The sequence below is a fragment of the Schistocerca cancellata genome, chromosome 1 (genome assembly GCF_023864275.1).
Source record: "Schistocerca cancellata isolate TAMUIC-IGC-003103 chromosome 1, iqSchCanc2.1, whole genome shotgun sequence".
Lineage (NCBI taxonomy): Eukaryota > Metazoa > Arthropoda > Insecta > Orthoptera > Acrididae > Schistocerca > Schistocerca cancellata.
The window spans coordinates 86,589,410-86,596,693 of record NC_064626.1 but is presented as its reverse complement, the minus strand read 5'-3'; the positions used below and the strand labels follow the sequence as shown (position 1 = coordinate 86,596,693).

The 7,284-nt window shown below is 45.1% G+C and overlaps 1 non-coding gene across 1 annotated transcript; it reads left to right on the top strand.

Annotated features, from left to right (window-relative positions):
- The first annotated feature begins 6,810 nt into the window (after window positions 1-6,810).
- Trnas-uga (transfer RNA serine (anticodon UGA)) lies at window positions 6,811-6,885 on the top strand. Its single transcript has one exon. It is a non-coding gene; the product is annotated as a tRNA-Ser (tRNA).
- The last annotated feature ends 399 nt before the right edge of the window (window positions 6,886-7,284 follow it).

Below are 7,284 nucleotides of genomic sequence, written 5' to 3'. Positions count from 1 at the left end.
GTTATAAGAGTCGAGGGACATGAAAGGGAAGCAGTGGTTGGGAAGGGAGTAAGACAGGGTTGTAGCCTCTCCCCGATGTTATTCAATCTGTATATTGAGCAAGCAGTGAAGGAAACAAAAGAAATATTCGGAGTAGGTATTAAAATCCATGGAGAAGAAATAAAAACATTGAGGTTCGCCGATGACATAGTAATTCTGTCAGAGACAGCAAAGGACTTGGAAGAGCAGTTGAACGGAATGGATGGTGTCTTGAAGGGAGGATATAAGATGAACATCAACAAAAGCAAAACGAGGATAATGGAATGTAATCGAATTACGTCGGGTGATGTTGAGGGTATTAGATTAGGAAATGAGACACTTGAAGTAGTAAAGGAGTTTTGCTATTTGGGAAGCAAAATAACTGATGATGGTCGAAGTAGAGAGGATATAAAATGTAGACTGGCAACGGCAAGGAAAGCGTTTCTGAAGAAGAGGAATTTGTTAACATCGAGTATAGATTTAAGTGTAAGGAAGTCATTTCTGAAAGTATTTGTATGGAGTGTAGCCATGTATGGAAGTGAAACATGGACGGTAAATAGTTTGGACAAGAAGAGAATAGAAGCTTTCGAAATGTGGTGCTACAGAAGAATGCTGAAGATTAGATGGGTAGATCACATAACTAATGAGGAAGTATTGAATAGGATTGGGGAGAAGAGAAGTTTGTGGCACAACTTGACCAGAAGAAGGGATCGGTTGGTAGGACATGTTCTGAGGCATCAAGGGATCACCAATTTAGTATTGGAGGGCAGTGTGGAGGGTAAAAATCGTAGGGGGAGGCCAAGAGATGAATACATTAAGCAGATTCAGAAGGATGTAGGTTGCAGTAGGTACTGGGAGATGAAGAAGCTTGCACGGAGAGCTGCATCAAACCAGTCTCGGGACTGAAGACCACAACAACAACAACATGCTTGCACTTCATGGGGCAGTGTTGTTAAGGAAGGTGCGCAGATTATAGACGGAGACTTATGTTTCTCCTTAAGTTTTTTGGAATACTGCTGTGTCCGTGGTCGTATAGGAAAGTTAGTGCTACTTATTTAGGCGTTGTTAATAAACATTTCACTACCGATAACGTCTTTCGTTGGTCATCTTCTATTCTGTGGTAGTGGTAGTTCCTTACAGAAAGCGTCGTCTTTCTTCGTACACCGTATTATGGTATGGAGCGCTACGTACAAAACATTTAGAGCGCCCGCATATCATTCGTGCATCTGCCACTACGTCGATGATTGTCGAGAACATCACCCGGCTGCATTCCCCTCAGTCTTTTGAACTGGGATAATTACATTTTCTTGAAATCTGAGACCGATGTATCGTGCATTATCTGATCAAAAACGGTCGGCTACTGTGGCCGAGCGGTTCTAGGCGCTTCAGTCTGGAACCGCGCTGCTGCTACGGTTGCAGGTTCGAATCCTGCCTCGGGCATGGATGTGTGTGATGACTTTAGGTTAGTTAGACTTAAGTATTTCTAAGTTCTCTGATGACCTCAGATGTTAAGTCCCATAGTACTTAGACCCATTTGACCTTTTTTTTGGATCAAAACTGTCCAGACACTCTTACAGTATGTAAGGCGGACTTGTCTAGTAGATATCATGAGAGGCGGACCTGCTACTATAAAAGGAGGGGGCGGATGTTGGGTTGTCAGTGGAGGAGCAATAACATCAGAAAGGGTGGGTCAGGAGAATTAAGATACTTCGAATGTAGACTAGTCATTCGGTATCACCTGAGTAACAAATCCGTAAGGGATATTTCAACCCTTCTGTGAAGTGAAAACGCAAAGTAACAACCATAGATAAACCAAGATCGTGCAGACCTCTAAGTAATGACGGAGAGGGTCGCCAGGCATTGTGGAGGGTGATTGCAAAACATCGCATGAAATCAGCGGAAGGAGTCGCTTCTGAGCTACAAAGTGCTGCGACAACGTCCGGGCACGGCGAGTTAAAAATAATGGGGTACAATGGCAGAGCAGCTGTTCATAAGCTAGACATTTCTGTAGTCAATGGCAACCGGCGTTTGAGGTGCATAAATTGCGACGCTACTGGACAGTGGTCTGATTTGGAGCGATGAAACTCGTTGTACATTGAGGCAATGCAGTGGAAGTGTTTGTGTTTGGTGAATGCCTCAAGAACCTTTCCTATCACTCATGACATCGTGTGTAGTGCCAACAGTAAAGAATGGAAGAGGTTGTGTTACGGTGTGGGGTAGTTTTTGTAGTTAGAGTTCGGTTCCCTTATTGCGCATAAGAAAACATATGCGGAAGGATATGAACTTATTTCGCAGCACTGTGCGCTGCATACGGTGGATGAACAGTTTGAGGACGATGACTGTTTGTATCAGCATGACAATGTATCAGTTCATAAAGTAGCATCGATGAAGCAAAAACATTCCTGAAATGGACAGACCTGCCAAGAACCCAAAACAGAGCTCGATGTAACACCTCAGGAATGTTCCTGCAATTCCGTCTTGTGTAATGTAATGGAACTGCAGCTGGTCGAGGATTTGAAGAAAATGGATATCAACTGCCGTAATTTTATTTAATAATTTTATTTAGTTACCAGTTTGTTTGCCTCATTGGAACCATCATCAGTCCCCTACACACGAAACGAGGTAAATCATCCAGTCGTTTGTGTTACTATAGTGTCCACTGTCACCAACCGCTTTCGATGGACTTGTTCTCGGCAGACGTGCACCCCTCCCATCTCTAACGACAGCTGTCAGCGCAAGACTTCCCCTTGTCGTGTACTGACAGTTGCTGTTAAAGGTGTGAATGATCCACATCTACCGAGACCAGTTGGATGTAGTGGTCCCTACAGTAACACAAACGGCTAGATTCTTCCATGGGCACCAGCGTCTGACATAACCACCTTTTCTGACTTCGGCTCTTCTACACCTACGTCTACATTTATACTCCGCAAGCCACCCAACGGTGTGTGGCGGAGGGCACTTTACGTGACACTATCATTGCCTCCCTTTCCTGTTCCAGTCGCGTATGGTTCGCGGGAAGAACGACTGCCGGAAAGCCTCTGTGCCCGCTCTGATCTCTCTAATTTTACATTCGTGATCTCCTCGGGAGGTATAAGTAGGGGGAAGCAATATATTCGATACCTCATCCAGAAACGCACCCTCTCGAAACCTGGCGAGCAACCTACACCGCGATGCAGAGCGCCTCTCTTGCAGAGTCTGCCACTTGAGTTTGTTAAACATCTCCGTAACGCTATCACGGTTACCAAATAACCCTGTGACGAAACGCGCCGCTCTTCTTTGGATCTTCTCTATCTCCTCCGTCAACCCGATCTGGTACGGATCCCACACTGATGAGCAATACTCAAGTATAGGTCGAACGAGTGTTTTGTAAGCCAACTCCTTTGTTGATGGACTACATTTTCTAAGGACTCTCCCAATGAATCTCATCCTGGTACCTGCCTTACCAACAATTAATTTTATATGATCATTCCACTTCAAATCGTTCCGCACGCATACTCCCAGATATTTTACAGAAGTAACTGCTACCAGTGTTTGTTCCGCTATCATATAATCATACAATGAAGGATCCTTCTTTCTATGTATTCGCAATACATTACATTTGTCTATGTTAAGGGTCAGTTGCCACTCCCTGCACCAAGTGCCTATCCGCTGCAGATCTTCCTGCATTTCGCTACAATTTTCTAATGCTGCAACTTCTCTGTATACTACAGCATCATTCGCGAAAAGCCGCATGGAACTTCCGACACTATCTACTAGGTCATTTATATATATTGTGAAAAGCAATGGTCCCATAACACTCCCTGTGGCACGCCAGAGGTTACTTTAACGTCTGTAGACGTCTCTCCGTTGATAACAACATGCTGTGTTCTGTTTGCTAAAAACTCTTCAATCCAGCCACACAGCTGGTCTGATATTCCGTAGGCTCTTACTTTGTTTATCAGGCGACAGTGCGGAACTGTATCGAACGCCTTCCGGAAGTCAAGGAAAATAGCATCTACCTGGGAGCCTGTATCTAATATTTTCTGGGTCTCATGAACAAATAAAGCGAGTTGGGTCTCACACGATCGCTGTTTCCGGAATCCATGTTGATTCCTACATAGTAGATTCTGAGTTTCCAAAATCGATACTCGAGCAAAAAAACATGTTCTAAAATTCCACAACATATCGACGTCAGAGATATAGGTCTATAGTTTTGGGCATCTGCAGCTGGTCGAGAATTTGAAGGAAATGGATATCAACTGCCGTAATTTTATTTAATAATTTTATTTAGTTACCAGTTTGTTTGCCTCATTGGAACCATCATCAGGCCCCTACACACGAAACGAGGTAAATCATCCACGAAAGATGGCCCACCATTTCTGCATACACTTTCAGATTCCTTATTGAAAGTATCCGTAGCAGAGTTCAAGCCGTCATAAAGAGGAAGGATGGATAAACCCAACGTTAGTGCTACTTTTTTTTGGTCAGGTGGTGTATGTTCTTGCAGCGGAAACCTCTTAAGTTAGGCTGTTTGTGAGGTCTTAAAGTTGCTCCTTGGTGTCTCAGGAGTAGCATAACGATTCGTGATCTACAGTGATGTTAGCGCTGCTGATAGCGTTGTGCAAACTTCACGTAGCGACTGCTGTGTGGAACAGGTGGGTGTGTGCGCCAAGCCCTCGCCATACAGCAGCCGCCCGGCCGGGATAAGCGGCGAGTTACGGCTCTGCAGAGTCTTGTAGCGCACCGAGGAGGAAACGCCCACTGACCCTCCGGGACACTCCAGCCGCCTGTTCTCTGCTGTCTGCATCTCGCGGATGCCTTTGGCCTTGCGTCACCGCTACGGCTGCTGTCTAGCGATAACTTTCCCCTTAGCGAAGCTGAAGACGTAGTTACGATTTTATGCTCGGTAATTTAGTTCATTTTCAAATAACTTAAGTCAATATAGCTGGATGACGTCGTCGACAACCGCCGATATTTCGACAGGTGCGTACTTGGTCGTTTTCACGATAAACTGAAGCGAGAATGCGCTGGGCGAGTGAATTTAAAACATCGGATTGTGGAGCACTTCTGGAAAGATGAAACGCACTGTAAACATGACATCGCCATACAATGAAAGATGACCGACTTCAGAAATTATCGACAGTGAAAATTACTAAACAATGGGTGTGGTACCATTAACTCTGTTCTTTGTTTTCTGACAAGGGAGATAGCAAACTGAGGTTTTTATTTCACTTTACAGGCTGCAGTTTTCCCTTGAAAATGTCACGGTGAGCACCTGTCGTAACACCGGAGGCTTTCGGCGACCTCATTCCGCTGCATTCCTGTAAGATTGTATATACAAAGGTCGTTCAAGAAGTTTTGCACAGTACTCTTTTTATTTTTATTTATTTACTTATTTATTTTATTTTATTTTATTTTTATTTTTTTTTTTTGCAGCAGGAGAATGAAATTTTTTGTGAACATACTTAGAACATTTAGCTATTAGTTGGTATATAAAAGTGCCGGCCGCGGTGGCCGAGCGGTTGTAGGCTCTTCAGTCCGGAACCGCGCGACCACTACGGTCGCAGGTTCGAATCCTGCCTCGGGCATGGATGTGTGTGATGTCCTTAGGTTAGTTAGGTTTAAGTAGTTATAAGTTCTAGTGGACTGATGACCTCAGATGTTAAGTCCCATAGTGCTCAGAGCCATTTGACCCATTTTTATATAAAAAGTATTTCCTTTGACTTACGGGTGAGCCATAATTGACAGTGAAGTAGATGTCAGGTTGCAACAACGGTCAGCGATGTAGTCCCTCTTCAAGACCGGCGATGACTCTACCACATCGATTCACAGGACGTTGCTCCCTGTTTATGGGGAGGACACATTGGATTGCAGCAGTACCCAGCTGAGGTTTGAAGAAGGTGACTTCTCTCTAGTGGACGGTCCGCGATGCGGCAGACCATCGATCAGTGTGGTGTAATTTCCACTAACATTTTTGAACCTGGCTCCACAATTAACCGGTACCATTAGTGTTTGTCATTGGACAAGCTGCGACGTGCCATCAAGACCCACAGACCATAGATTCAGGGTCAGCTCACCAGACTACACCATGACGATTCCAAACCCCATACAGCCCTTATGACGCTGGAGAAAATTCTGAAATGGGTTGGAAAATTGTTCCTCATCCTCCCTACAGTCTGGACTTGGCTCTGTCTGATTTTTACCTCTTTGGTCGGCTGAAGGCCCACCTGCGCAGTAAAACATTTGATAGTGAGAAAGACTTTATTTCCTGTGTCAAGCGATGGTGTAAAAGTCAATCCGCAGAATGTTACCAAAGAGCATTTACATCATGGAAAGAACGTTGAGCCAGATGCGTCACAGCTGGTGAAGGCTACATTGAGTAGTCTCAATGTATAGCTAAATGTTCCAAGTATGTTCACAAAAAATTTCATTCTCCTCCTTAAATAAATAAAAAAACTAGTCATGACAGAGCAAAACTTATTGAAAGTCCAGAATGAGATTTTCACTCTGCAGCGGAGTGTGCGCTGATATGAAACTTCCTGGCAGATTAAAACTGTGTGCCCGGCCGAGACTCGAACTCGGGCACACAGTTTTCATCTACCAGGAAGTTTCATATCAGCGCACACTCCGCTGCAGAGTGAAAATCTCATTCTGGAAACATCCCCCAGGCTGTGGCTAAGCCATGTCTCCGCTATATCCTTTCTTTCAGGAGTGCTAGTTCCGCAAGGTTCGCAGGAGAGCTTCTGTAAAGTTTGGAAGGTAGGAGACGAGATACTGGCAGAAGTAAAAGCTGTGAGTACCGGGCGTGAGTCGTGCTTCGGTAGCTCAGTTGGTAGAGCACTTGCCCGTGAAAGGCAAAGGTCCCGAGTTCGAGTCTCGGTCGGGCACACAGTTTTAATCTGCCAGGAAGTTTCATATCAGCACACCCTCCGCTGCAGAGTGAAAATCTCATTCTGGAAACATCCCCCAGGCTGTGGCTAAGCCATGTCTCCGCAGTATCCTTTCTTTCAGGAGTGCTAGTTCTGCAAGGTTCGCAGGAGAGCTTCTGTTAAGTTTGGAAGGTAGGAGACGAGATACTGGCAGAAGTAAAGCTGTGAGTACCGGGCGTGAGTCGTGCTTCGGTAGATCAGATGGTAGAGCACTTGCCCGCGAAAGGCAAAGGTCCCGAGTTCGAATCTCGGTCGGACACACAGTTTCAATCTGCCAGGAAGTTTCATATCCGCGGACACTCCGCTGCAGAGTGAAAATCTCATTCTGGAAACATCCCCCAGGCTGTGGCTAAGCCAT